The 27,042-nt window shown below is 44.6% G+C and overlaps 1 long non-coding RNA gene across 1 annotated transcript; it reads left to right on the forward strand.

The window, feature by feature from the left end:
- The first annotated feature begins 1,931 nt into the window (after positions 1-1,931).
- Positions 1,932-12,111, forward strand: LOC128313011 (uncharacterized). Its single transcript, XR_008293100.1, has 3 exons — positions 1,932-1,991; positions 6,308-6,429; positions 10,130-12,111. It is a non-coding gene; the product is annotated as an uncharacterized LOC128313011 (long non-coding RNA).
- The last annotated feature ends 14,931 nt before the right edge of the window (positions 12,112-27,042 follow it).

Here is a 27,042-nt window from a genome sequence, read left to right on the forward strand (position 1 = left end):
TTACATCTCCAAGCTGCCTAGTGACTTTATCACAGGAGCACCTTTTTTTTTTTTAATGTTTTATTTATTTTTGAGAGAGAGAGAGAGAGGAGGGGCGGGAGCGGGGGGGGGGGGGTGGGGGGCAGAGGATCCAAAGCGGGCTCTGTGCCAGTAGCAGAAAGCCCGATGCGGGGCTTGAACTCCTGAACCTGTGAGATCATGACGTGAGCCAAAGTCGGACACTCAACCGACTGAGTCACCCAGGCACCCCAGGAGCAACTTTATATACATTATCTATTTACGGTGAAACCTCACACGGTAGTCCACATCCTCACTACTGCCCTTGGAGTTACTTATAGTATATAGTAAACATAGCCCATTATCTTCCAAGAACCCACCCTTAGCTAACAACTTCAGGGGGCTGGGCAAGAGTAAAAGAGCCCCCCTGGCTTCCACAGCAGCCTATAAGGATCAGGATCCAGCCATCTGCGGTACCTGTTCATAGACAACTAAGCGGAGTTATTTGTCTTCCAAATCACAAAGAGAATGCATAGGGAGAGCCAAGGTTCTTCCATTTTATGGGGTGGCAGGACCAGCCGCCTGGGAGTCCTCCTTTCGTTTCCCCAGAAGTCCAAGCTGCTGCTGCTGCTCCCTGAGACTCTGAACTCCCCTTCACCGGAACAGCACTGTCATCTGCCTTGGCAAGAACACAGGAGCCCAAGCCCTAAGTTCTAACATTAATAACGGGACCCGAGCAAAGTCTGTTCAATCAGAAAATGCAAGTAAAACTCTAAAAAACTGCCATGTGGACTAGGGAACCATGTCGTCTTTCAGAGTATGCATAGCATCAGTGTTTTTCTTTTCACAAATTTAGCACTCTGCCCCCTCCCCCCCTGCTGCCTCGCCCCCCCCCTTCCCGCGCCACCTCCCCCTTCACCCTCCCCACAGCTCCGTCATTTGAGAAGCCCTGTCTTCACTTTTCTTTGTATTTAATTTTTCATATCATTTGCAGGACATATCACATATTTGTTGTGATTTATTCAATACCCATCCCTCCTCTGACTTTGGAGAAGGCTATCACCTTCCCCTCCTGCTCTGGGAGAATCTGCCAAGTCTGCAGTTTGTGATTTTTGCCATAATCCATGTGCGTAAACAGAGAGGGGAGACGGTCTCAAGATTCTGTGGGTCCCCAAAGTTGCCTCCCACCCATTGTCTACCCACTTGGGGTTCGTTCTAAAGAGGAGGCAGGGCAAGCCTGAGCTGAGGACCATGTGATGTGACCCTTCTGAGAATGAGACACTTATCGATACCTCCTTATTTATTTCCTAGGAATAAATGTATTTGGATTTGCTAAAATGTGGATAACTAGATTTAAAATTGCCCCTAACATGCTGGGGACAATTAAGGATTAGAAAATGAAGTTTCTCTGCCATCTGCATTTAACAGTGATGGGTCATTTACTAGTAGGTATTGGCTTCATCTCCAAAATGACAGAGTATTCATGTTCAGAGGGAGAGAGACAGAGACAGAGACAAAAAGAGAGAGACAGATGAAAAACACAAGCTACTCATGTAGGTTAGTTGTTTATTAAGATCTTTTTCAGTAAGAGTCCTCAAGAAACCAAAAGGGAAAAGAAAACCATCCTCTGGACATAAGCACATTTTTAGGAGCATCAGCCATGTGCAGAATCCTGCTGGGGAAACCAAAAATATAAGGCTCCATCTATTTCTTTCAAAAGACCTAGACGATGTACAAGTTTAGCACAGCAACAAGGAACCAAGTTTTTGTTTTTGTTTTTGTTTTTTTTTTAATCACTGGTATCACCTTCCCCTTGTTCATTATCATATAGGCACATGTTTGGGCCCTTATACTAGAACGTAAGCTGCTTGAAGGCAAAATCCACGCATCACCTTAATAGGGACCAACCAGAATAGGGACCAACTGGGTATCATTGGCTACCCAATGAATGAAACAAATGAATGTTACCCGGAATGGACAGTCCCAACAGGCAGGTAAGGCAACTATGTGTGACTTTAGAGGCCCTGGGGAGAGCACTCAGTAATCCTGCCCACTACTGTTCCTGCTCTTTCAGGGGATCGCCACCTCTGTTGGCAGCTGTATAATGACTGACGGGCCACCACGGTGACCACGTGGCCACATACACACGATAGTATTTTTTGCCAAGACAATACCTTGATATGCAAATTCGAGGCTTTTGCATACTCCTAACACTGGGGTTTACAATTCATTTTAAGCCCTTGACCTACATGAATCCCAGGTCTCCTGCTACCATTTCCCAGTCTGGCTGCTCTGCAGCTCGTATTCCTCAGCCGCGCTCCTTTCTGCCAAGTCATTAGGAGCAAAACCGCAGTATCTCGAGGTTTCCTCCTGCCCTTACAGCTAAGAATCACACCGCTTGATTTCTCCAAAAAACCTTGTCAACCCACATAGGGCATATAAAGATCAACCCAGCTACTGATGCTATGGTCTTGGGCAGGTCACTTAACCACAAACCAGTGCCTCCGTTTTCTCTTCTCTAAAATGGGGGGAGACACTGGCTGCCTTTCCTAATACCGCCATTGGATTCTAGGAGGCTCAAATAAGACAACATTATATAAACAGGTAGCAGAACTGCAGAACGTTTTCCCAAATGCAAGGTGTGACTCTTATCCTGGGCTGCCCAAGGATTTATTTCGTGAAATTGAGACTGTCCCTCGACATTCATAGGTCTTTGTTTTGCCCACCTATGGAGGCAGAAATTTGCTTTGAGATCTTGAGCAAAAGATACTGTCGTACTACAAATTACCATGATCTAATTAGGCCTCCCTCCATAAATCTGTCATTTGAAAGCCATTCAGGCCTGCTCAGCCCAGCCCTTGATTTAAACTGCTCCAGGAGTCTAGCCGAAGATATGTCCAGGACAGAATCCAACACAATATTCCAGTCTCCTCCCACTGCTCCCTTGAGAAGGGGCTGTTCACCAATTTTGGCCACAATAACAGTTATGTAGAAGAGAGATTCATTATAGTTTGGGCATAGATCTTAGCCAGTGCCCATGCAACCTCGTGACAACATTATTTAGCATTCAGATTGGATGTGAGCTCTTATTGGGGAAAGAATATTGCTAAAGATTAGCATTGCCGGGCCCTTGAAGCAAAGAGAGACAGATAGGAAAGATGCACATTTGCTCGACTGAAGTGACAGGTGTATGCGGCATCCCTTAAGTATGATGAATACTTTGCAGTGACATACACGACAGAACTATGAACTATGATTTTTTAAAAAAATGCTGGCATTGGCCAAATCAAACCAGGTACATTCCTGGCTGTTCTGGCTGAAGAAGATTTTTTTTTTTTTTTAAGTATGGAGACTCCAAAGCAGGGAGTATTCCAAGATTCATTTATACTGAGCTTTAGAATATGTGCTTCTGCTTATCTTTGATGGTGGGTGTCTCTGAGGTCCTGGGAATCCAAATGTAGTCACAGAGCAGCCCCACTGTGTCCTCCCTCAAGAAAATCTGGGAAGCGGAAAACTTTTCCTCTTTTCTTTCCTCTTCCCCTCTCCTTGCCCGCTTTTGCTATCTCCGCTTTCCCCCTTGCGCCCCAGCATCCTCAAACAACACACCCCACTCTTCCACCTTCGTTTCTGTGCCTCACTCCAGGCTGTTTGGGTTTCAAAGAAATGCTCTGTGTGCAAAGCAAACAGAAAGCGGTGGAATATCAACAAAGCATTATTAAACAGCTAATGGGCTTATACTCTCTGGAAGAGCCAGTTCTGGGCTGGGAGAACCCAGCTCAGCTCACACAAAGTTATGGAGATATGCCTCCCGTAGCTTTCTGCTTCAAGTTGGAACTGGGAAAGCCGTAGAATGAGCTCTCTCACTCTCTCTCTCTCTCTCTCTCTCTTTTTAATGTTTATTTATTTTTGAGAGAAACAGAGCATGAGCGGGGTTGGGAGAGGGGCAGAGAGAGAGGGAGACACAGAATCCGAAGCAGGCTCCAGGCTCTGAGCTGTCAGCACAGAGCCCGACGCGGGGCTCAAACCCATGAGCAGTGGGATCATGACCTGAGCCAAAGTCAGGCACTCACCGGACTGAGCCACCCAGGCGCCCCGACCTTAGAACGATCTCTTAACAGATGAAGGCAGCATGGGATTGACGACGAGGGGAGGTAGGAGCTGTGGTGTGGACGTCCCATGAGACAATCAGGGAATTCAGTCAGGAACAGGAATCAGCACTTTGTGCGGCTGTGAAGGGGCAGAGGAAACAAGAAGACGTCAGAGCCGCCGGAAACACCTACGGGCCGCACTGGGCTTTGCCGTCACACTAGAGGGGATTTTGCCAGGCAGCCCTTGGTTCTCATCAGCAAAGGGCCACATGAAGATCCCAGTAGTTGTCTGGTGCTGAGGGATGAGGCGATTAGGGAGGAGGAGGGCAAGGAGACATGAAGGCAAAGCATCAGAGGAAAGAAGAGGGAGAGGAATTAATCAATAAAGGGCCGTTTTGGCCTTCCCTTTCACGTGTGCTCAGATTAATGGGGGAGGCGAGCACCCACACACGAGCAGAGCACAGAACCGAGCTTTTCAAGCAGAGCCTCGCAGGAAGGAAAAGTCTGAGGAAGCATGAGCAGGGGCTTGAAACCGTACTAAGGAAAGGGGTCGGATGAATGTTTTCAAAATAAAAAAGGCCGAGAAGAGAACAGTGAACGGGGCACCACCAGAGGTCAACTGGCACATTCAAGTGTTTTATTGTTGCTATCAAAAAGATGCTTGGAAAGGAAAAGGAAGAAGGAAAAATTCTTTTAAGTTTTGAGTTCCTTTTTTCTTTCCTCAAAAAGAGGCATTTGAGAGATCGGGCTGAGGATTATTTTTGTCTATTTTGGGAGACGATGCTCGTGTCATTGGACTCCAACCAGCCAGGGAGTAGAGAGGCAAGCAGCCTTGGCCGAGCCTGAATTTCTGAGGCTGCAAGCGGCGGCCACGTGAGTGTGGGAGCCACGCACAACGGCAGCCAGCACGTGTGCAAGGACGGCGTGTGGCCCTCCTGCCCCTGGGCCCGCTGACCGAGATACAGGCCGAGCTGCCATTTTTGTGGCTGTTCCCCTCAGCTCTCTCCAGTCTCCAGAGGTGAAAACATCCAGGGGGCGGGGGGAACCCTTCCTGAAGGACCGCTCTGGACTCCATGCCAACCTGAGACAGCTGCTGATGTTGAACAACACATCAAGGGCCTACTGTCCCTTCCTGCCCCTCCCCCTCCTCCACCACCGCAGAAAGAACTGTGAAAAGACCAAGAGTTGGTGGGCAGCCAACAAGAACTAAAGAACTTGCAGCTGGTAAAACCACCTGTGCCTTGTCAAATTCCAGCCAAAACAATCCCTTCCCCCAAGTCTCCCATTAAGGAGAAGGGGAGAAAATCTGATAATAAGATGAGAATCAAGGGGGTGGAAAGTAAGTGGGGTGGCTCTGGACCAAGCACTCAGCCAGTTGGGGAAGAGAAGATCGGGAAAGTGTGCCAACGGAGGTCAAAAATTCAGCGCTGTGTTCTTGAGACAGAAGGAACAACAACTATACGTGACTGAGGCAGACAAGCCGCCCTCACAATTCAGCTTTCCCGACGGGCAGTGCTTTGCAGCACCAAGGCGGATGTCTGGGCCAATGTGGCAAATGGCATAAGGAGGGCGTCATGAGTTCAAGTGCTGGGTGCCCACAGGAACATTCCAGAAAGGAGCCCCTCGCCTTTTCTAATGGCAAAATCAAAAGATGGCTAGAGGTTACTCACTCCCCAGCTGCACTGCCTGTCTGTCACGTGTGGTCTACCTGGAAGGTTTTTGTTCAGAAGGCCAAGGTCCCATAGTCAGGCTTCCTAAAAGGGGTGTGAGCAACGTTGATGAAGAAGACATTCAGGGATCCCGAAAACCAACACACCTTCAAATGAGATGCGGTCTTAGATTCCATCTCTTCTGTCGTTTTTCCTTTTTCTTTCTTCCACTCACCGGAAATGAAGCTGCCTAAGCTTAGCTATCATTCCCCTAGTGGCAGTCTTTAAAAGTAATCACCCATTCATTTGAAGCACTAATAAATGCCCGTTCTAAAATTAGAAAGTTCTCCTTGTCCTTTGAAGATTAGCTGAATCTCTAGCTAATGTTATCATTGGCCAGGTAATGTCGGCATGCACCAGGATTGAATTTTTGCTGGCATCCCCAGCTGAACTCGTCATCACAGTTGAGAGCCACTGAAGATTAGTAGGTCATTCCCTGTGTTAAAACTTCATTTTCAAAGTATTTATTCAGTTCACTGATCATTGCCACCCCCTGTCTGGCTTTTTCTTTAGAGCATCCAAAAGAAATGCTATGAAGGATGGTGAGAATAAGTAAGCTCGTGGTCAGTGTCCACGGTAAACACCAAAAGCAATATCCTGTCATTCGTCATAGGAAGGATTGATTGGTACAATTGGTAAGGATGGAGAAAGGGGTTTCTTTTTTGGGGGGTATGAAAATGTTCCATCTTATATACAAAAGTAAATCTGCATTATGACAAATTTTGTTGTTTATTAAGTATAGGTTTACTAGTATACATTTATTAAAGGCACAATGCTTTTAATGGTAACCATGCTTTGGAAGTATTCTGGCCAAAAGTGTACCACCTAAATCTAATTACGAGCTAACACCAAACAAATCCAAATTAAGGGATTTTCTACAAAATAACTGGCCCGTGCTCTTTTAAAAATGCCAAAGTCAAGAAAGATAACAGAAAGGCTGAGGACTTATTCCAGATTAAATGAAACTGGAGAGCCGTGACCATTAGATGAAACGCATGATCCTAGATTGGATTCTGCCCTGAGAATAAAACGATAGCTGTAACAGGATTCTTGAGAAATTTGGTAAAATTTGAATATTGACTCTGTAACCGTAGAGTTTCAATGTTTAATTTCCTGACTAATTTTAATATTTTACTGTAGTAAAGAATTGTCTTTAACCCTAAAAAATAAAGATTGAGATAGTAAGAGATAAAAGGACACTGTATTTCCAACTTACTCTCAAATACAGTAAAACCTTGGATTGCGAGTAACTTGTTCTGTGCGTGTTCCGCAAGACAAGCAAACATTTCTAATGAATTTTAACTTGATAAATGAGTGATGCCTTGTTATACGGGTAGTATGTGACTCTAAATGTCATCTGATTGCAACTGAGCCAAAGGTTTTCGAAATTTGCTTTGATACACAAGTGCTTTGGACTACAAGCACATTTCTAAAACAAATTATGCTCACAAACCAAGGTTTTACTGTAGTTCAGAAAGAAAAGATCATACGCATACCTACATCAACACATACATAGAGAGACAATGATAAAGCGATGGGGCAAAATGGAAACAATTGGTTAAACTGGCTAAATGTGTATTGTAAGAGGTCCCTGTACTATTCTTGCAACTTTTCTTTAAGTTTGGAATAATACTGTTTTTAAAAAGCAAAACTTCTCCAAGCCTCTGCCTCAGATATAACTATTCACGTATTTACAGTAACAATGCATATCCTCTGCAGTAAGCAGATTCTAAAATGGTTCCGAATGACCCCAGTGTCCCCTATTCAAGCCCTTGTGTGATCCTCGGAGAAGCTCTCGTGTGTGGGCGGAAGCTGGTAACTTGTTTGTAACAAATAGCATACTGCGAAAGTGATGGATGTCAGTTCTGAAATTAAGTTATGAAGGACTGTGATGCCCATCTTGCTACGCTCTTTCTCTGATTGTGGAAGGCCAGCTGCCATGTTTTAAGTTGCCTTATGGAGAAGTTCACGTTAGCAAGGAACTGAGGGTGGCCTCCAGCCAATAGCCATCGAGGAGCAGAGGCCCTCAGTGCAACAGCAGAGAAGGAACTGGATCCTGCCAACAACCACATATACTCCTTATAAATACACACACATATAAGAATGGAAGCCAATCCTTCCCCGATTGAGCCTTGAGACACTGTAGCCCTAATTAACACCTTGAAGGCAGTCTTTCGAGAGGCCCTGAGCTAGGAGACCCAGTCAAACTATACCAGGAATCGTGACCCACAGAAGCCGTGAGATAATAAATATTTGTCGTTTTGAGATACTGAGTTTCAGGGAGATTTATTATGAAGAAGTAAACAATGCGTTCTCCAACTTTCTTCTCTTCCTTTATGTATTTTTTTCTTTTCTTGTGGGGAAGGCTGGTGGTATCATGGATAGCCTTCCCTGTCATAATATGAAACATTATTTCATTGTTTGTAACAGCCAGGGTACATTGTTCAAATTGTGCATTGTCAAGGAGCACCTGGCACAGGGGGATAATGGAAGCTAAAATCTAGCCCGTGCTTCATTCATCAGATTGTGCTTCCTGGCATTTCGCTTTGTTCACCCAGAGAAGGGGTTATCTTTTTCTGATTTACACACAGGCGCCTTCTGGGCTAATGGTAGCCCTGTTAGCAGCTGCATAATATTCCGTGGTGTAGATGTACTATAATTTGCATAACCAACCTCATCTTGCTGGCCCTTTAGATTGCTTCCTGTGTTGTTATTGCAAACAGCGCTATACTCAGCTACAGTGAACATGCATGTATATAGATTTTTGTATTCTTGGACAAACACTTCTGTATGAAAGATTCTTTCTTTCTGTAAACGTTTATTTATTTATTTTGAGAGAGAGAAAGCACGAGCAGGAGGAGGGAGAAAGAGAGAGAGAGAGGGAGGAGAGAGAGAATCCCAAGCAGGCCCCATGCTGTCAGCACAGGGCCCCAGTCCAGGGCTCGAACTCACGAACCATGAGATCATGACCTGAGCCAAAAATCAAGAGTCAGATGCTTAACCGACTTAGCTACCCAGGTGCCCCTGTATGAAAGATTCTAAAACAGGATTTCTTGACCATAGATTATGTCTGTCTTTAATTTTGATAGATCCTGACAAATTAACTTTACTAAAGGTCTTTACCTCTTTATACTCCTAACACATATAAAGAAGTTGCTTATTTCCTTATCCCCTCACCGACACTAGATAAGATCAATCTTTTAAATATTTGCTAATCTGATAAGTAAAAAATTTTATCTCAGTCTAACAGATCATTTGTAGAAAATCAAACATTTCCAACTTTCTGTTCTCTGAGTCAGAACAATTTCATACTAATACTGAGTTGGTCTTTCCCGTCAAAAATGTAGGCAATGTTGAATACATCTGTTAGAGACCAGAGAATCAGACCCCACCCAAGCAGTATATCCATTCACTCAGTCCTATCTCTTGTGTGATATATGAATACAAGGGGAGAATCGGAATGCCAAGCGAGCGTATGGTTTTAGCAAAGATCTCCCAGCATTTGACCTTCAGATTGTAATTCTCAATAAAAACCTTGTTGACTCCTCACCAGACTTGCTTGTTTAGCCACCGTCACCCCCTTTGTAAGTCAGATCACTTTGATTCAACTATTTTGATGTAGGTTGTATAACCAAAGCCAAATGCTAGTGAGAAAACCAAGGTTTAAGACCCATGGCGTTGTAAGCCTCACTCTTCCACTAGGTATGTGTGTACCCACCCAAGTCCCCTGAGAAGCAGACACCAAGTCAGGATGAGATGTGCAAGAATTTTATTATGGGAAAGGTCTGTGATGGAAAATGGTGAGAGAACCAGGAAAGGCTGGAATTGCTTCCAGGCAGTTATGCCAGTTTGACCCCAAGGAAAGGAAAGAAGGCTGGTAGGTTGGGTAGAAGCAGTCTAAGGAAAGTTCGGCAAGTCCTCGGAGAATCCTGGAGCCCAAGTCAGCCATCAGAGGAGCCTGGTGTCTCCTAGAATTGAAATTGCCTTAGTATTCATGCCATACTCAGTCACTGGCTGGAGAAAGCCCATGGGAAGCCAGACCTTGCTGTGAACGTAGCCATGAGATTTCACAGCACAACAGCTGGAGGCCACGGTCAACTGCACGCCCTAGGGTTGGTTGGAGTCCTACTAGGCTCGTTGTCAAGATCACTACCACACATTATCAATGAGCTAATTTTAAGCAGAGCTTTGGCAATTATAGAAACATACAATAGAGAGGGAATTTTTGGTTTCTTGCTTCCGTAAGTTCTATGCAACTGCTTACCTTACTTTCAAATAATGAAAGAAATCATTTCTATCTGGTTGATGATTGCATAACTTACCTAATTGCCACAGGTAAAAGATGAAGAACAGAGAAACAGCTGGAATTCTGTGTGCAAGAAACAAAGAAATGGACAGGAATTGAGGGCTGAAGAAAAGCGAAGAAGAAAAATGAGGGGAAGTCAGAGGAAACCTTGACATCTCAGAGGCAAGTACCAAGAAGAAACTCCCAGCAAAAGGCTGGGTGACAGATATTGAAGAATAAGAATATCCAGTCATCAGAATAAAGGTTATTTTCATGCACAGCATCAGCATCAGATACACAAATTACCAATTGCCTATGAGGTTTTTTAAGTGTTAGATTTTGGAAGGAGAGGTTAAATACCAGTGTCTCTCTAAAATATATGTCTTAGATATTGAGTTCTTCTTGCTTAGTTTCCAGGGGGCATTTTGCTGTGTTGAACTCTAAGGAACAATGCAAATTTTTTGCTTAAATTCAAATTTATTTTTATCAAATAAGCTTTTAAGGGCTCATAAGCCAGAGCTTGGAAATATGCTGTGCAAATACTGTCATAATTGTTCAACCTGTGTATGTGTTTGTACTGGACAAGTCTTTGCCTTACCTTTTAGATTGTAAACTCTTTAAAAATATCTTTAGGAATATAAATATCTTCTGTTGTCCCTGCATTTGTCACAACAACATTACTATTTGATTATGATCATGATGCTTGAATTCTAGAAGTCTATATTTGATATTTATATAAAGAAGTAAATTATTTTATACACATATTAATACAAATTCAGTAGGTTCCCTGTTATTTATTTCCTCCATTGTATCTTTGCTACATCTGACCCTGTTGATCAATCACTTACTGGATGAGGCTACTTCTTGGCCTCCCATTACATTAATTTCTTGGCTCTCCTCCTAGCTCCCCACTTTCCTCTTTCTCCCCAACTGTCTTTGGCTTTCTATCACCTCTTAATTTTGAATATCACACATCAATCTTTCCGAAGCCTTCCATTTCATGGCTTCCATTATCACCTTTAACCCATGCTCCTATAGTATATCCCCAAATCTTACTTAGCTCTGATCCTGTAATTCCAACGTCCTCCAGGATGTTGCCTCTCAACTATTCTGCCGTCATTGCAAATTCAGTTTGGTCCAGAGCATTCTCTTTCCATCACTTATCAAAGACACTACCGTCATCTTTCTCTCCTGCAAAGGAAACTTTGGTGATGTCTTTGAATTTTTCTTTTTTATTCCTCTACCCACATTTAACGGCTTTAGCAAATTATACTTTTCTTCGCAAAACAATGTATCAGCTACCTGTGTGATCCCAAGCCCTTAGCTTGATAAGGTTGCGTGGCCCTTTAAGCTTGGCTCACATTCCCTTTTCTCCATTTAAAAGAAACCTCAGAGTCTGTCCCAAAGTTTCCAGAGCTTTCTGGCAATCTCACAGTGAAGCTAGTCATTCTGGTCCCTATTTGCTGCTTCTGATGAATTTTCAGTCTCCCTCATAGCCCAGCTTTGTGACTTTTCCACTGCATACCCCAAGGGGGCCCCAGAATGGGATGTGACCCCTTTGTTTTATGTTATCCCAAACACCTCTCACTCACCCAGCCACGCCCTATAGAGTAAACATTACTGAAGCTTTCAGTAGTAATGACAAGGGGCCCCTGTGATTGCCCTCAGGGCAGATAATAAAACTAAATATTCAACTTCTCTGTAAGGGTCAAATATTCCTCTGGACCACCAGGGAGTATTCACCAACCATGCCTTCTACTGGGGCTCCAGCTCTCATCATGTTTCCACGTTGGATCTCCTCTCTCTCAATCTCCTGTCTTCTCTGTTGGCTCAGTCTCAACCCTTAAATTCTGTTTACTCCTTATACAGGTAAAGGGGGGGGGGGGGCAACTGTTGACAACTCTGGCAATAGTTTATCACTTTGTCTCATAAGACTATGAGGTTTTTAAAAGTGGGTTTCACATCTGAGTCGTTTCTGTAATCCCTATAGCGTCCAACCTGATGACCGCCCCGCAGTAGGTTCTTGATAAATGGCTAATAAATTTAATTTGGACTGGGTTACTTTTCTTTGGAAATGGAATTTTTTCACTCTCATTTACCTTTCCATGCAAATGCTTAATACCGTGAAACTCATTGCAGCAGGTAGGTCACTTGAAAAGGTTAAAATTATATATAATATGTATGATACCAAATCATCTGTTGGACTGATTTTTGATATAAAAATAATCACTTCCTTGGGACACTCTAGTAGGACATTTGGATTTATTCATTCAGTAAAAGGCACCATCTGCATATAAAGGCCTATGCGAGGAGTTCTGTCAAATCCAAAGCTAAATCACACATGGGACTCACTCGGGATGCCTGCAATTATAGGGGTGACAAGGATGTAGATTCATATCACTATGAGGTAAACATACAGTGTGCACAGGGTCAGAAAGGTGTGGCTCAAACCTCCAGGGACATACGGGCTGTTGGGGTCGTGTTGACATTGACGCATTGTCAAAACAGGGCTTGTGCCACCTTCAGAATTTTGCTTTATTTTCACATTTGCTCTTGAAAAGCTTGCAGCTTTTTAAGATTTATTTTTAAGTAATCTCTGCATCCATATGGGACTCAAGCTCACAACCCTGAGATCGGGAATTGAAAGCTCCACTGACTGAGCCAGCCAGGTGTCCTGAAAAGCTCCCAATTTTAAACATCTTCATAGAGAAAACAGAATCTTGACATAAGAGTTTGCACTTCCATGGCTTTTATGAACGTTCTTTCTTTTTCCGTCAACACAAGTGATACCCTACGTATGGCCACTGAAGGGATCAGCAGCGGCTCTGGAATATAGTCAGGTGCACCACGGCCCCTTGTGGGCCACTAGCCTTATGACCTCAATCAACTAATCTAACCTAACCACTTCCGAGTGAGAAGGGGCCATTTAAAAAAATATATTTTTTAATGTTTATTTATTTTTGAGAGAGACAGAGACAGAGAGAGAGACAGAGAGAGACAAAGCATGAGCAGGGGAGGGGCAGAGAGAGAGGGAGACAGAATCGGAAGCAGGCTGCAGGCTCTGAACAGTCAGCACAGAGCCCGACGCGGGGCTCGAACCCATGGACTGAGAAATCATGACCTGAGCCGAAGTCAGATGTTCAACTGACAGAGCCACCCAGGCACCCCGGGAAGGGGCCATTTAAATGACTCCCACTCAAACACTGAAATTGCCTCTGTTGCCCCTGCCCAGTGACTGCGCATCGCTAATTGGATAACTGTAGTAAAAAAAGACCTCGCTTCCTCTTTAAGCTGCCCTTCTAATATCACACATCTCTCTTAGCGATGTCTTCCCTTAGGGGCGCCTGGGTGGCTCAGTTGGTTATGTGTCCAACTTTGGCTCAGGTCGTGATCTCACAGTTCATGAGTTTGAGCCCCGCATTGTGCTCTCTACTGTCAGCACAGAGCCTGCTTCAGATCCCCTGTCCCCTTCTTTCTCTGCCCCTCCCCCACTCACACACACACACACTCTCTCTCTCTCTCTCTCTCTCTCTCTCAAAAATAAACACTAAACATTAAAAAAGAAATGTCTTCCCTTATATTGTATGAAAAACTGTCTCCCAGCATCTTCATCCACCGGTCCCAGTCCCGCCCCATCGGGGTCATCCAGAAAAAAACAAATCCCTCTTCCAGTGACGAGTACTGTATTTGAAGGCAATGAAGATACTCCCCCATTGAGCCTTCTCTTCTCCAGGCTAAAAATCTCCTGTGGCGTCAACAACACTTCACTGGACTGAGTTTTGAGTCCTTTTTCTAGCTTTCACACCTTCTTTGGAAATGTATACTTCATTTCTTTCTCTCTTCAAGTATGGCATCTGGACAACACATTTCATGTGTGTTCTAAATACTATTGACTAAGACAATTACCTACCTAATTTTAAACATAAACTTTTATAATGCGTCTTAAAAGCAGATTTCTTTTGGGCTTTGTGGGGAGAGGGCATCATTCAAACTATTTTTTATGCATTGAGATGTATGCTAGTTAAAATCTCTTTTTGCACATGTGCTGTGGCTAAGCCATATGCACTTGCCATATAATAAAATTTGATAAATATTAGCTATCATGATTAGCAGTTATCCTTTGGGCACAGTAAATCTGATAAATCTGTTCTCTACAAGTTTATCTAAACATTGGTTTAAACTTTAAAACATAAAACAGAGTACGGTTGAAGATGGAGTTCACAGTATACCCTATTAACTTTAGGGAAACTTTCCCCAGTTTCCCTCAGCTCTGGATATGATGAGGTCCCAGGGAATGCAAATCTCACTTCTGGTTTTGCCTCTCCCTACCTCTATAGATGCCCCCAGTCCCGCAGAACTGGGCCTCTTCCTCTGTTTCTCCTTCCACCTCCACCTTGTCGTCCAGGTACAGTTCTTCTGGATGTCCCCAGGGGAGTCTCATATTTGCTAATGTAGATGCTCTTTCAGCCACTTTGAGCCATCCACCAGCACCATTGCCACTTTCACTGGGTACCATTGCTTTTGGTGAACACGGCTCCCATCACCACTGGGTCTAACACCAGCTGCCTCTGCCAGGAACCACTGCCATCTTCGTGTGGCAAGATGGTCTCCCCTAAAGCACTGTTCTGGCTTTTGCCGACTTTTGTCCACACCGCTGTTGCTACACTGGAGTCCTCAGTTTGTCAAAAATGGACTGTGGCTTACGGCAGACCAACTTTCCTATGCTTTTGAGCTATACTCTATCTGTTTATTATTTCTGTAATCTCTGCATCCAATGTGGGGCCCTAACTCACCACCCTGAGATCAAGAGTCACGTACTCTCCCCACTGAGCCAGCCAGGTGCCCCTGAGCTATACTCTGTTGAAAGTGTTGAAAGGGCACACAATGCTTGGGTCCCTGATATATTAATACATTTTAGTTTGATTTTTATTTTCAGTTCTTTTTTCTCCTTTCACAAGTGTAATCTCTTTCCCTAGGGCCCAGACATGAGCTCCTGCAGCTGGTCCAGGAAGCGAGTCAGATTTATTCTTCCCCTTCCTATGATTTTTTTTTTTGTCATTTTCATACCTGGTTCTTTCTTCCCTTTGAATGAATTCTTTCTCAAAGACTACTTTAGTCTTCTTCTAGCATTGGTCAGACAGCACAAGCTTGAACCTCAAACTTACCCTCAACCTGTGATCCCTACTATTCACACACACACACACACACACAACTACCACCTATGGATTCTTTTCTGTGTGTGTCACCATAAAAAATGTTACCTGTATTACCTTATTTCAATCTTCACAACAATTCTTAAGTAGAGGCAGATATTACTGTCTTCATCTTCTAGATAAGGACACTAAAATTCCAAGAGTTTACATAACTTGTTTAAGGTCGTATAATGAGAAATCGACAGAACTGTGGCTCAGTCTGCCCTTTTACCTGTCACATTATTCTCCCTCCCTCCACTCAGGCCTTCTTTCTCCATCTCTGCCCAAGTATCAAGTAGTGAGGCCCCTTTGCTTTGTCTTTAAATATATCAGAAATCCAAGGACTTCTTCTTACAGCCTCAGGTGCTATCACCCTGATGCTGGCCACCCAGGCCTCTCCAACTGCAATGGACTCACACTGGTCTCCGCGTGTCCTCAAGGGACTTTTTAAGTTGTACATCAGATCATTTCACTCCTCTGCTCCAGCTGGCTGATGGTTTTCCATAGCTCACTAGAAAACGTAAAGTTGATACAATCCCCTTTGAGTTCTTGCCCCAGCGCTGAGGCCTTTCTCCTGCCTGATGACATCTGTGGCCCTGCCGTCACTGGCCCTGCTGCAGACATCGTCCCCCCAGAAGTCTCAAGGGACATCTGTCCCTTTTGGCTCTGAGCACTCTTTGCCAGCTACCGTGAAGCCTTGCTCCCTCTGCTTCAAGCATGCCTCAGATGATCTTCTTGTGGAATCTTCCTGACCACCCATCTCCCCGCTTTGCACCTGCTTCCCCACACTGTGTGCATGTGACATGCTGTGCGTCCTACTTCATCATTTCCTGTCTCCCGTCATCAGACCTTCCACGATATATCCTCAGCATCTTGACCAGGGCCTGACAGAGACAGACTCTGGGGAAATGTATTTTTCAAGAATTAAATTCTTTTTTTTTTAATATGAAATTTATTGTCAAATTGGTTTCCATACAACACCCAGTGCTCATCCCAACAGGTGCCCTCCTCCATGCCCATCACCCACTTTCCCCCACTCCCACTCCCATCAACCCTCAGTTTGTTCTCAGTATTTAATAGTCTCTTATGGTTTGCCTCCTTCCCTTTGTGTAATGTTTATTTTTCCCCTTCCCCTCCACCCTGGTCTTCTGTTGAGTTTCTCAGGATCCACATATGAGTGAAAACATATGGTATCTGTCTTTCTCTGACTGACTTATTTCACTTAGCATAACACTCTCCAGTTCCATCCCCGTTGCTACAAAAGGCCAGATTTCATTCTTTCTCATTGCCAAGTAGTATTCCTCAAGAATTGAATTCAAGAAAGGAGGGAAACAATAAATCAAGGACCCAGAAAAAAGAGCTACTCTTTAATCTGTCATTCTAGTTTCTCTGCCCCAAACAAGCATGGGATTATTCCGGTATGACCTGCTCTCTGGAAATGCACCCTGGATTTTTGGTGAATATGACTTTGATTTGTAGGAACTTCCCAAAGAGAAACTATTACAACACCATGTTGTTAAACTCACTGGTTTATAGTTTCCTTAATCCACATTTCTTTTACAAGCAAGGATAAAACTCGTTCAAATGTGGTATCTCTTACCTCTTATTCTCTCCAGTTCCTCAAAGATCCCAGAGAGTGTGAAAGTGACCAAATTTACAAATTCTTTCACAACCTGGAATCTAATTTTCCTTGGTGATAAATTCTTTCTCTATTTATATACCATAAGAGAATCTGTCATTCTTGGGGCTCCTGGGTGTCTCTGTCGGTTAACTGTCCGACTTTGGCTCAGGTCATGATCTCACAGTTCGTGAGTTAGAGCCCCGCATCGGGCTGTGTGCTGACAGCACGGAGCCTGCTTGGGATTCTCTCTCTCTCCCTCTCTCTCTGCCCTTTCTGGTTCATGCTTTCTCTGTCTCTCTCTAAATAAATAAACATTTTGAAAAGAGAGAGAATCTGTAATTCCTACTTTCAAGTTACTGAAATCAAATACTGTTGGTTGCCTATCCTACATGTAGTGCTAGGTGAGGAAGGCATAGAAGCCAGACATGGCAATATTTGATCGCAGGGAGCCCACACTCTAGGCCAAGAGACAGACATACAAAAACGCAGTAGTAATCAGTGTGATCAAGGTAGTAACAAAATCAGTGGGCACAAAAGAGGGCCCCAAGAAGATGCAGGGTTAATTCTAGCCTGAGCAGTTAGGGGAAGTTAGTTACGGTTAAAGCCTACTATGCTGGGTCCAAAAGGATGACTAGAAATATGCCACATAAAAATTTAAATGGAGAAAAGACAGAAGGAACAGCAACTATCAAAGGGATCAGTGTAGATCTTTTTATGTAGTGTAGATACAATAGTTAATAAACTCTTCTACTCAAGATCTTCTGTGGGTTCTCTTCCTACTGTCATGTTTACTCCAAACTAGTCAGCCTCACCATTAAGACTTCCAATAGTTTCATTTACTGATGCATTCAAGAAATATTTATTAAATGCCCACTATGAGCTGGGCACTGTTCTAGACACTAAAAATACAGTAGGAAACAAAGTAGAAAGCCTGAAACTTAAACTTACTCTCAACCTGTGCCTCCATGGAGCTTACCTGCTCTTAAAGGAGACAGCGAACTAGTAAGTAAAATATGTAGAAAACGAAATACGTGCTGTGGAGAAAAGTAAAGAAGGGAAGGTGGGTCAAGAAATGCCTGGTAAGGGTGGAGGGGTGATCAAGGAGGCCCTCTCTGAGAAGATGACATAGAAACAAAGACCTGAAGGACACAAAAGTATCTGGGAGGAGAGCACTCAAGGCCAAGGAAGGAGTGAGGACAAAGGTTATGAGACAGAAGTGTCGGGATGTGTCTGAAGAAAAGTTGGGACCGGCTGAGCTGGAACTAAGTGGGTGAGAGAGAAAAGAGTAGGAAATGAGATGAGAGATGTGAGACACAGTAAGGACTCGGTTTTATTCCGAGCGAGGTGGGAACTATCACAGGGTTTTGAGCAGAGGAGTGATGTGACCCAGTATGTTTTCATAGCATCATTCTGGCTGCAGGGCTGTAAACAGACCAAGGAGGAGATGCGGGCAGAAAGAAGAAGAATGGGTTGGAGTCTACTGGCCTTCCCCAGGCAACAGACAATGGAGACTGGACCAAGGTGGTGGCATGATGGTGGTATAAAGTAACATGTTTTGGATATCATTTGAAGGTAGAGCTGGACATATTTGCTTCGGACCTCAATATGGAACATGAGAAGGGAGGGTGGGGAGTGAAAGAGAGAGAGAGAAAGGAGGCACAGGAGACTCCAAGGGTTTTGGCCTAACCAATAAGCTCGGAGTTAGAATTTACTAAGATGGAGAAATACTTTTGGAGGGAAGGTCACGTGGAGTCTGAGATGCCTGCTAGATACCCAAGTGGAGGTGTTGAGTGGGGCAGTTCCAGGGTGAGTTCTGAGCTAGAGAAATAACCGTGGGAATATAAGAGTTGGGTTAGGCTGCCATAACATAATGCCGCAGGCTGAATGGCTAAAACAAAAATTTGTTTTCCTACGGTTCTGGAGTCTGGAAGTACAAGATCAAGGTGTCAGCAGGTTGGGTTTCTCCTGAGTCCTCTCACCTTGCCTTCTTGGTGAAAAACCTTCATGGTCTTTCTCTATTGCATGCGTATCCCTAGTGTCTCTGTGTGCATCAGAATTTCCTCTTCCTATAAGGACTACAGTCACAATGGATTAGGGCCTACCCCAATGGCCACATTTAACCTTAATTGTCTCCTTAAAGGCTTTTTCACCAAATATGATCACATTCTGAGGTACTGGGGGTTAGGAATTTAGCATATGAATTTTGGAGGATACAATTCAGCCCATAATAGGGAGTCATCCCTTTATTGACAGAGATTAGATGAGATCATTAAGGCAGTAAATGTAAAGAAAGGAGATGAGATGTCTGACGGTAGAGGTGGAGTTCTTCAATGTTTAGAAATCAGGGAAATGAGTAGGAACCAGGAGAATGAGAAGGGAGTGGCCAGCAAACTAGAAGAAATCCAGAAACATATGGTATCCTAAGAGCCTGGTGAAGGAGATCCTCAAGGAAGGGGAAGTCATCTATGTTGTTAAATTTCTCTTAGAGACAAAAGAGGTGAGAACTGAGAAGTCACCATTGGATTTGGAACCACAGACATCATCGGTGGCCTTGATGAGAGAGGCTTTGGTGGTTTGGGGGAGGGAGGAGAAGCACGGACTCGGACCGGAGTAGAGTGAGAATTGAAGGGAAACTGTGGCATTGAGTATCACCAATTCTTTTGAGTTTTGCTAAGATGAACAGCACGGAAATAGAGCTAAAGCTATAGGGTGGTAAGAGGTCAAGGCAGGGAATGTTTTTTTTAAGATGGGAAAAACAGCAGAGGTTGTATGCTGAGGGGAATGATGCATCACAAGAGAAGAAATGGATGAAACAAGAGAATTGCTGGAGTGATGCCCTTGAATAGCAAGACGCAAGGCTACTTCTGGTATCAGGTAGCAAAAGTGAAGGGGTTTTCCTTGTCTCGGAAGCTGAGTGTTGAAGGTGGAGCACCTAGTACAAAGGCAGGGAGGGAGGTGAGTGGATGTGGTTGTAAAGGTTACGGAATTTCCCTTCTGAGCATGGGTGGGAGTGGAGATACTGAATACTCAGGAAAGAGAAGAAGTTGTGCAGGTAAGAGGGAAAGTGAATGGACTAGGGAGTCCTAGTAGAATTGGCAGCCAACGATGAGAGCCAAGTCGAAGGTGGTCATCCTGAAGCTAAAGCGAGGCCACTCGTCACAGTTGTTTGTTTTCCTTCAGCCACGGCCAGCCAGAAATGTGCGATGCCCTGTAGGCTGAGAATTCAATGTAATCAGGGCTGGTGCTTTGCCAGACAAGTCCGACTCTGAGAAAAGAGTTAGAATGTTACAGAAGGAGTTGCTCTAATGACGCACCTTAGAATCTCAATGAGGGAAGAAGAGAAACAAGGATACGAGTCAAGAGAGTGATGGTAAAATGGTGGTAGGGTCACAGGGTATCCACCCTGGTGGGGTGACTGGAATCTTTGGAGTCATAGTACTAAAAAGAGCTGGAAAGAGAGAAAGAGATGGTCAGAAAGCTCTTTTCTCAACTCTATATTAAATGGCAACTCTATTCAAGAAGGAGGGGCTATGATTTGTACTTATTTTTCTATTCCCAGAAGTGCCTTTTTAAAAGTTCATATAATAGACATCTCTAGAGAGAGAACCATTATTGTGTTACCAATTTGACAATTATTTTCAAGAGACAGCATGCGAATAGCGGAACTGCTCTAATAGGGGAGCCAGATCGTATGGGTTCAAGTTCAGACTTTGCCTCTTAACTCTCAGTTTGTGGGCTCATTTCTTAACCATTGTGAGTTTCAGTTGGCTCATCTGTAAAATGAGGAAAATAATAACTGCCCTGCAGTGATTGTGCAGATCAAATGAAATAAGCTATGTGAAAGTGCTTTGTAAACTAAAAGGCCAATTAACAATAACCCGAAATAGCCACAAGATCATGAATCACCCAGCAAAGGGAGAAACACAAGCCTCCAAGGACTTTTCAGGGGGACCTTTGCACCCCTTCCAACCTCTATGACTAAGCCAAGTGACATGCTTGTTGGACCCCAGGCTCTGTTTGGAGTTTTCTCACTTACCAGTCTCGTTTTTATGCTCCGAGCTCTGTGTCCTATCGGAGAAGAACAGATTGGGGAGAAAATGAAGGGAGGAAATCAGAGAGTCAAAGAGAATGGGATGAAATGACATTTCCTGAGTGCCAAAGGTACATTCACCGGGCATTTTGCAAAAATCCCATTTAGCCCCCTCTCCGTTGCTCTTTGATATTATCCTCCCTACAACTGAGTATTAAAGATGAGGAAACAGACTAGAAAGTTTAAGTTATGTGACCCAACTATACAATCAAAAAGTTGTGGGATATGGGACCAACCTATTCTCTTTCTAAAACCAAAGCCCACAGTCCTCCTAATGAACTCTGGAGTTTACAGTTAACCAAAACCTCCCTTCTACATCTGAGAAAAATTCGCTTTTCAGAGAATTTTCCGTACTCAAGCTCTCATTTTCTCTGTGGCGATTAAGCTTAGAATAAGAGGAGCATGTAATCAAAGAAAAGAATCATTTTGGGATAGTAAAATTAGTAAAATCATCAATGTAAGGAGTTATTCACACCAAAGTGAAAACAACTTAGATTTTGAAAGTGGGTTGTCTTAAAAGCCTCTCTTAGTTTTTCATTTGTTCACAACTGGTCCATTAAGAGGTCCATGGCCACACAACAGAGGGACAAATAGAACTGGATTAACATCCCAGACTCAGGTCATCAGGGGATCTCAGTGTTGAAAGGTTACTGGTTGGATATCTCTTCGTGAGAAGCCACCTCAAAACATAATGGCTTGAAACAACGTGGTATCTCTTGTTCTGAGAGTTGACTGGGTTCTGCTGGGCGGTTCGTGCTTAGGATTTCTCCCTGCACTTATAACCCGATTTGGGCTGGGCTACATCCATCTGAAGGTTCAGTGGGTCTAGACATCCAAAATAGCTCCCCCTCCTGGCTGGCACTTAATGTTGACCAAACTGGGAGTTCAGTTAGAGCCACTGTCAAGCAAAGAGGGCACATATGGTCTTTCCATGTGGCTCGGGCTTCCCACAGTATGGTCTCTGGATCCCAAGAGGGAGTGTCCCAAGAGTGAATGTTCTAAGAAGTAGGAGGCGAAAGCTGCTAGGCCAGTTAAGAGCTATGCCTAGAACTGGCATGGCATTGCTCCTGCTGTATTCTATCGGTCGAAGCAATCACAGACCCCGTTCAGATTCGAGAGAGTAGAAAAGTGAACTCCACATTTTGATGAGAAAGAGACACAGTCACATTGCAGAAGAGAGCGGGGATGGGAGACGTTATCGTACATATCTTGGGAAAATGCAACCAGCCACAGTCACTAGTCCAGTGAAATATCCAAAGTGAGATTGGCTTCTACATCAGTCAAACCTCTGGCCTTGGAGTTTGATCCAGCCCCTTCCAGACTCTTCACTGCCATCTCATACCATTGCTTACCATGCTGCAACTATATGATCTTCCGTCTTTTCTTTATTCCTACCTCAGACTTTTGGCATTCTTATGCACAAAATGCCCCTTCCTTCAATTCTTCCCATCGGAGCCTCCCCCAGATCATAGAGGTCTCGGCTTAAAGATCACCTCTTCTGGGACACCTTCCCTGAATAACATGCGACTGTGTTTGTGCCCTCCATGGCCCCTGGGTGTTCGCTTTCCTGTGCACCATCTGTCCTGCGAGTGCAACACAAGCTCCAAGATGGCCGTGACCTGGTCTGTCTTGTCCACTGCTGTTTCCCAGTGCCAACACTAGTGTCCACTGCATGGTGGGCATTCGGTCAACTAAAAAAATTGTTTTTAATTTGAGAGAGAGAGCACAAGTGGGGCAGAGGGGGAGAGGGAGAGGGAGAGAGAGAGAGAGATAGAGAGGAGAGACTCTTAAGCAGGCTCCACACTCAGCGTGGAGCCTGATGCGGGGCTTGATCCCACAACCCTGGGATCAAGACCTGAGTTGAAATCAAGAGTCAGATCGACTGAGCCACTCGTGTGCCCCTTCTGAGTCCATTTCTGTTAAATGCATGAAGGAACAAATGAAAATCCCTACCACGTGGGCAGCCAAAGACTGCTTAAATTCCTGTTATGACAGAGAATTCGATGCTACTTCTGCAGGAAACTGTTGTATCTTTGGACACATCTTACTCAATTCACGCATGATGTTACAGAGTTACCTAATTAGGGGCGCCTGGCTGGCTCCCTCGGTTAAGCATCGGACTTGGGCTCAGGTCATGATCTCACAGTTCGTGAGTTCGAGCCCCGCGTCGGGCTCTGTGCTGACAGCTCAGAGCCTGGAGCCTGCTTCCGGTTCTGTGTCTCCCTCTCTCTCTGCCCCACACCCACTTGCATCCTGTCTCACAAAAATGAATAAATGTCAAAAAAAATTTTTTTTTAAAGCAAATACTTAACTAATTAAAACATCAATTATTATCTCTCAAGATTAACTCAGGGTTTTCAAACTGTACCTCCAAGTGCCACAACGCCATGGCTCCAGTCCCCAGGAAAGGGCCAAGGGGAGAAAAAGGGAAAAAGGAAAGGACAGGAAAGGAACTTGTCATCATTTTAATCATAGCAACAATCCTTTTATTTGTTCTATTGGAATTCCGTATCAGACTTAATTTGAAAACAACGTCATTGCTAAAAATATGATTCGATGGTCTCTTTGACTCTGTTCTGTGTCTTCATGGTAATATTTCTCAGTGTGGCCTCTTCACCCCCTGCATCAGAATCAATACCTTGGAAGCCTGTGAAAAATGCAGATTCTGTGGCCCTACCGAATTCTGGCCATGGGAACAGAGAATTCATGTTTCAATAAGCACCCCAGGGGCTTCTTCGGTACTGGAAATTTGGAGAATCACTGCCCTCTGATGTGAGAACAATCTGCTAGGGTACAGAAATAAGCTGTGAAGGTAGAACTCTTTTTCTTTGCAGATGGTCTCTTACAAAAAGTAATGTCTTTCCTCAGTATACACAGAATTTTTTGGAGGAGTAGGCATGGCCACTTGACCTCAAGAGATCCAGAATGTGGACTTTCCTATCTTTGTTGGAGGCCCTAAATGCTCCCTCAAATATCTTTCTGTGGCTCAGGGACCGAAGTGAGAGCATATATATGCATCACGTGCACACACACACACACACACACACACACACAATTACCAGTGGCCAGCGTCACAGCCAACCTACCACCTCACTCAGCGGAGTCCTGCCAATTAAATACTTCTTGAGTGGTATAATAACAGGGCCCTTAAAATTCCAAGCATAAAACAGCTAATAAAAGTATCTTGTTTAACAAAGTAATAATTTAAAAAAAGCAGAGACCAAAAAGGCTGCAAAGTTTTCTTTGTGATCATTGTTTAACACTGTATGTAATTAAATATTAATGAAAGTATGCTACTTTCATTTTGTGAGCAATTTAATTCAATTAAAAATAAATGGGTCTCCTTGGCTCAGTGGGCATACTGATATACAGAACAGCACTGCCCTTAACTTGGTTTCCACTGTGTTTAAATTCAGCACCGAGCAGAGCTGCTGAAATACAACCCCAGGCTTACACAATTAACTCATTAAGAACCAAGAGCCAACCTTAGGCAGTCAACTGAGTATAGCGCTCTGCCCCTTTCGCTGGGTGCAAAGCATAATACTGTTTACTTAAAAAAAAATATTTTAATCAAGCATTTCCTACGTGGGATGAAAAGACATTTAAGACATTTCCTAGATGTCAAAACCTGGTCATCTCAGGGGATGGGATGGCATTGACCAGGAAGGCGCAGAGGAATCTAGAAACACTCTCTCTGTATCTTGATCTGGATGTTGGTTAACAGTCATGTATATATATATATATATGTATGTATATATATATATATATATGTATATATATATATTCATATATATGCACATTATATATATACACACACATATATACACACATGCACATATATACATACATATTTTTTGTATATATTTACATACATATGAGTACAGCTCAGTGTTTGTGTGTGTGTGTGTGTGTGTGTGTGTATACACATACACTTAAGGTTAGTGCAGTGTATACACTTGACTCCAAATGCAGTCAACCCTCCAACAACGTGGGGGTTATAAGTACTGATATCCCTCCAGTTGAAAATCTGGGTGTAAGTTTTTACTCCCACTACTAATAGCCTACTATTGGCCTTACTGATAACATGAACAGTTAACACATCGTTTGGGATGTTAAATTATACACTGGTTTTTTTTTAATGTTTATTTATTTTTGAGAGAGAGACAGAGTGTGTGAGCAGGGGAGGGGCAGAGAGAGAAGGGGACAGAGGATCTGAAGCTGGGCTCTGTGCTGACAGCAAAGAGCCCCAGGCAGGGCTGGAACTTACAAACTGTGAGATCATGACCTGAGCGAGTGGGACGCTTAACCCACTGAGCCACCCAGGTGCCCTTACTCTGTATTTTTACAATAATGTGAGCTAAAGAGAAGAAAATGTTATTAAGAAAATCATGAGGAAGTGAAACTACATGTATAGTACTATCCTGTATTTACTGAAAAAAAAAAAATCCGCATAGGAGTGGACCCGTGCAGTTTGAACCCCCTGTTGTTCAAGAGTCAACTTATATTTTATAGATGATGGGGAAAAAAGAGACACTTTTTCTGCCTGCAAGGACCTCACAGTCTGGTTTTCTTAGGCACATGAGAAGCCACATAGACATCAGGAGGCTCCCAGCTTCCCATCTGGCTGGGAAGGCACATACAAGTACTTCAAGGTACTAATGTTGTGCGAAAAAACATACACCCGTCTTAAAGCGTCCTTAGGAAGAAAGCGACAAAGCAGCAGTAACATTTTACAGTCAGTGCTCAGGGGGAATGCGCTGGGCACGTGCACCCCGGGCCGGCCCAGGAGACAGGGGGCCCTGGGGCACAGCCGGTTCCGCGGGGGGAGAAGGGCGGCCGGGGGGGGGGGGGGGTGAGCAGCAGGCTGCGGGGCGAATTAACAGAGGTCAGGTCCGCCTCCGGCAGGAGGGGGCTGGGCACGGCGCTGCTTGGGAGAATGGGGCGGGGGGGGGGGGGGGGGGGGCGGGAGCGCTGGTGGCGACCGGAGTTCCAGCCCCGCACGGGGACAGTCTGCAGGCGGGGCTTCTCCCTTCTCCTCCCGGGGCTAATGCGCTCGCGGGGCCGGAGGTAATGGATCCGCCGCCACCGCGGTAGCCTGAGCTGCTCTTTCATTTCACCCACAAGGGCCGTTGTTTGGGAATGAACTTCAGGATTCCAGAGGCCACGTCTAATAATAACAATGTTATCAACGCTGCGAGGCTGAGCGGGCAGAATGTGTGTGTGTGTGTGTGTGTGTGTGTGTGTGTGTGTGTGTGTCTGTGGGTCCCCAGGGGCCAGCGCCCAGCCCTGAAACCAGAGCCGGCCCCCGTGAATGGAGAGGAAAATGCCAATCTCTTGACAAAAAGTTTGCTGCTAAAAACGAATCCCCAGCCAACATTTTACAACCTGGACGCATTGTTAATGTGTTGGTTTATCTGGCAGGAATAGGAAGCAGTGTTTGAAAACAATGTATTCTTTTTAGGTGCAAGGTCAGCGTCTGTTGGACCTCGGGGTGACGGCCAGCCCCCTGCCGCAGGGGTGAAGGCTCCAAAGGCCTGCCCAGGCGTTTCCTGGGCGGAGTGAAGAGCACGTAGCCGGCCACCATGGGGGCAAGATGGTATCCTGCCCATCCTGCGGGAGGCTCTGATGCGCACAGCCCCCGCACCCCCCTCCCGGTGCAGGCCTGCGAGCGGCGGCAGCCTGTGCCCGCCCGAGGAGTGATGGTGCCCCTGGGTTGGGGCCTGTGTGGAGTAAGGGGGGGACCCTGCCGACCCCAGCACATGGCTCCCTCCTTCGCTGCAGAGCACAGGAAGAGCCAGGAAGGCTCAGAGCTGCTCCCGTCTCCTCCTGGATTCTCCCCACAGCCAGAGCATGTTGAGAGTAGAGAGAATGCAGAAGCGCCTCTTCTAAACCTTGTTCTCAGTGGGAAAGAACATCCTGGTGGTCGCTGGGTGACCTTGTGCGAGAGACTTAACCTCTCAAAAACATCTTCAGTCTGCTCACATGCAAAAAGGGAATGATAATAATACCTACCACTAAGGCCACTGCATGCATTAAATAGGATAATGGAAGTGAAGCATT

The sequence above is a fragment of the Acinonyx jubatus genome, chromosome E4 (genome assembly GCF_027475565.1).
Source record: "Acinonyx jubatus isolate Ajub_Pintada_27869175 chromosome E4, VMU_Ajub_asm_v1.0, whole genome shotgun sequence".
In the NCBI taxonomy this organism is placed as follows: domain Eukaryota; kingdom Metazoa; phylum Chordata; class Mammalia; order Carnivora; family Felidae; genus Acinonyx; species Acinonyx jubatus.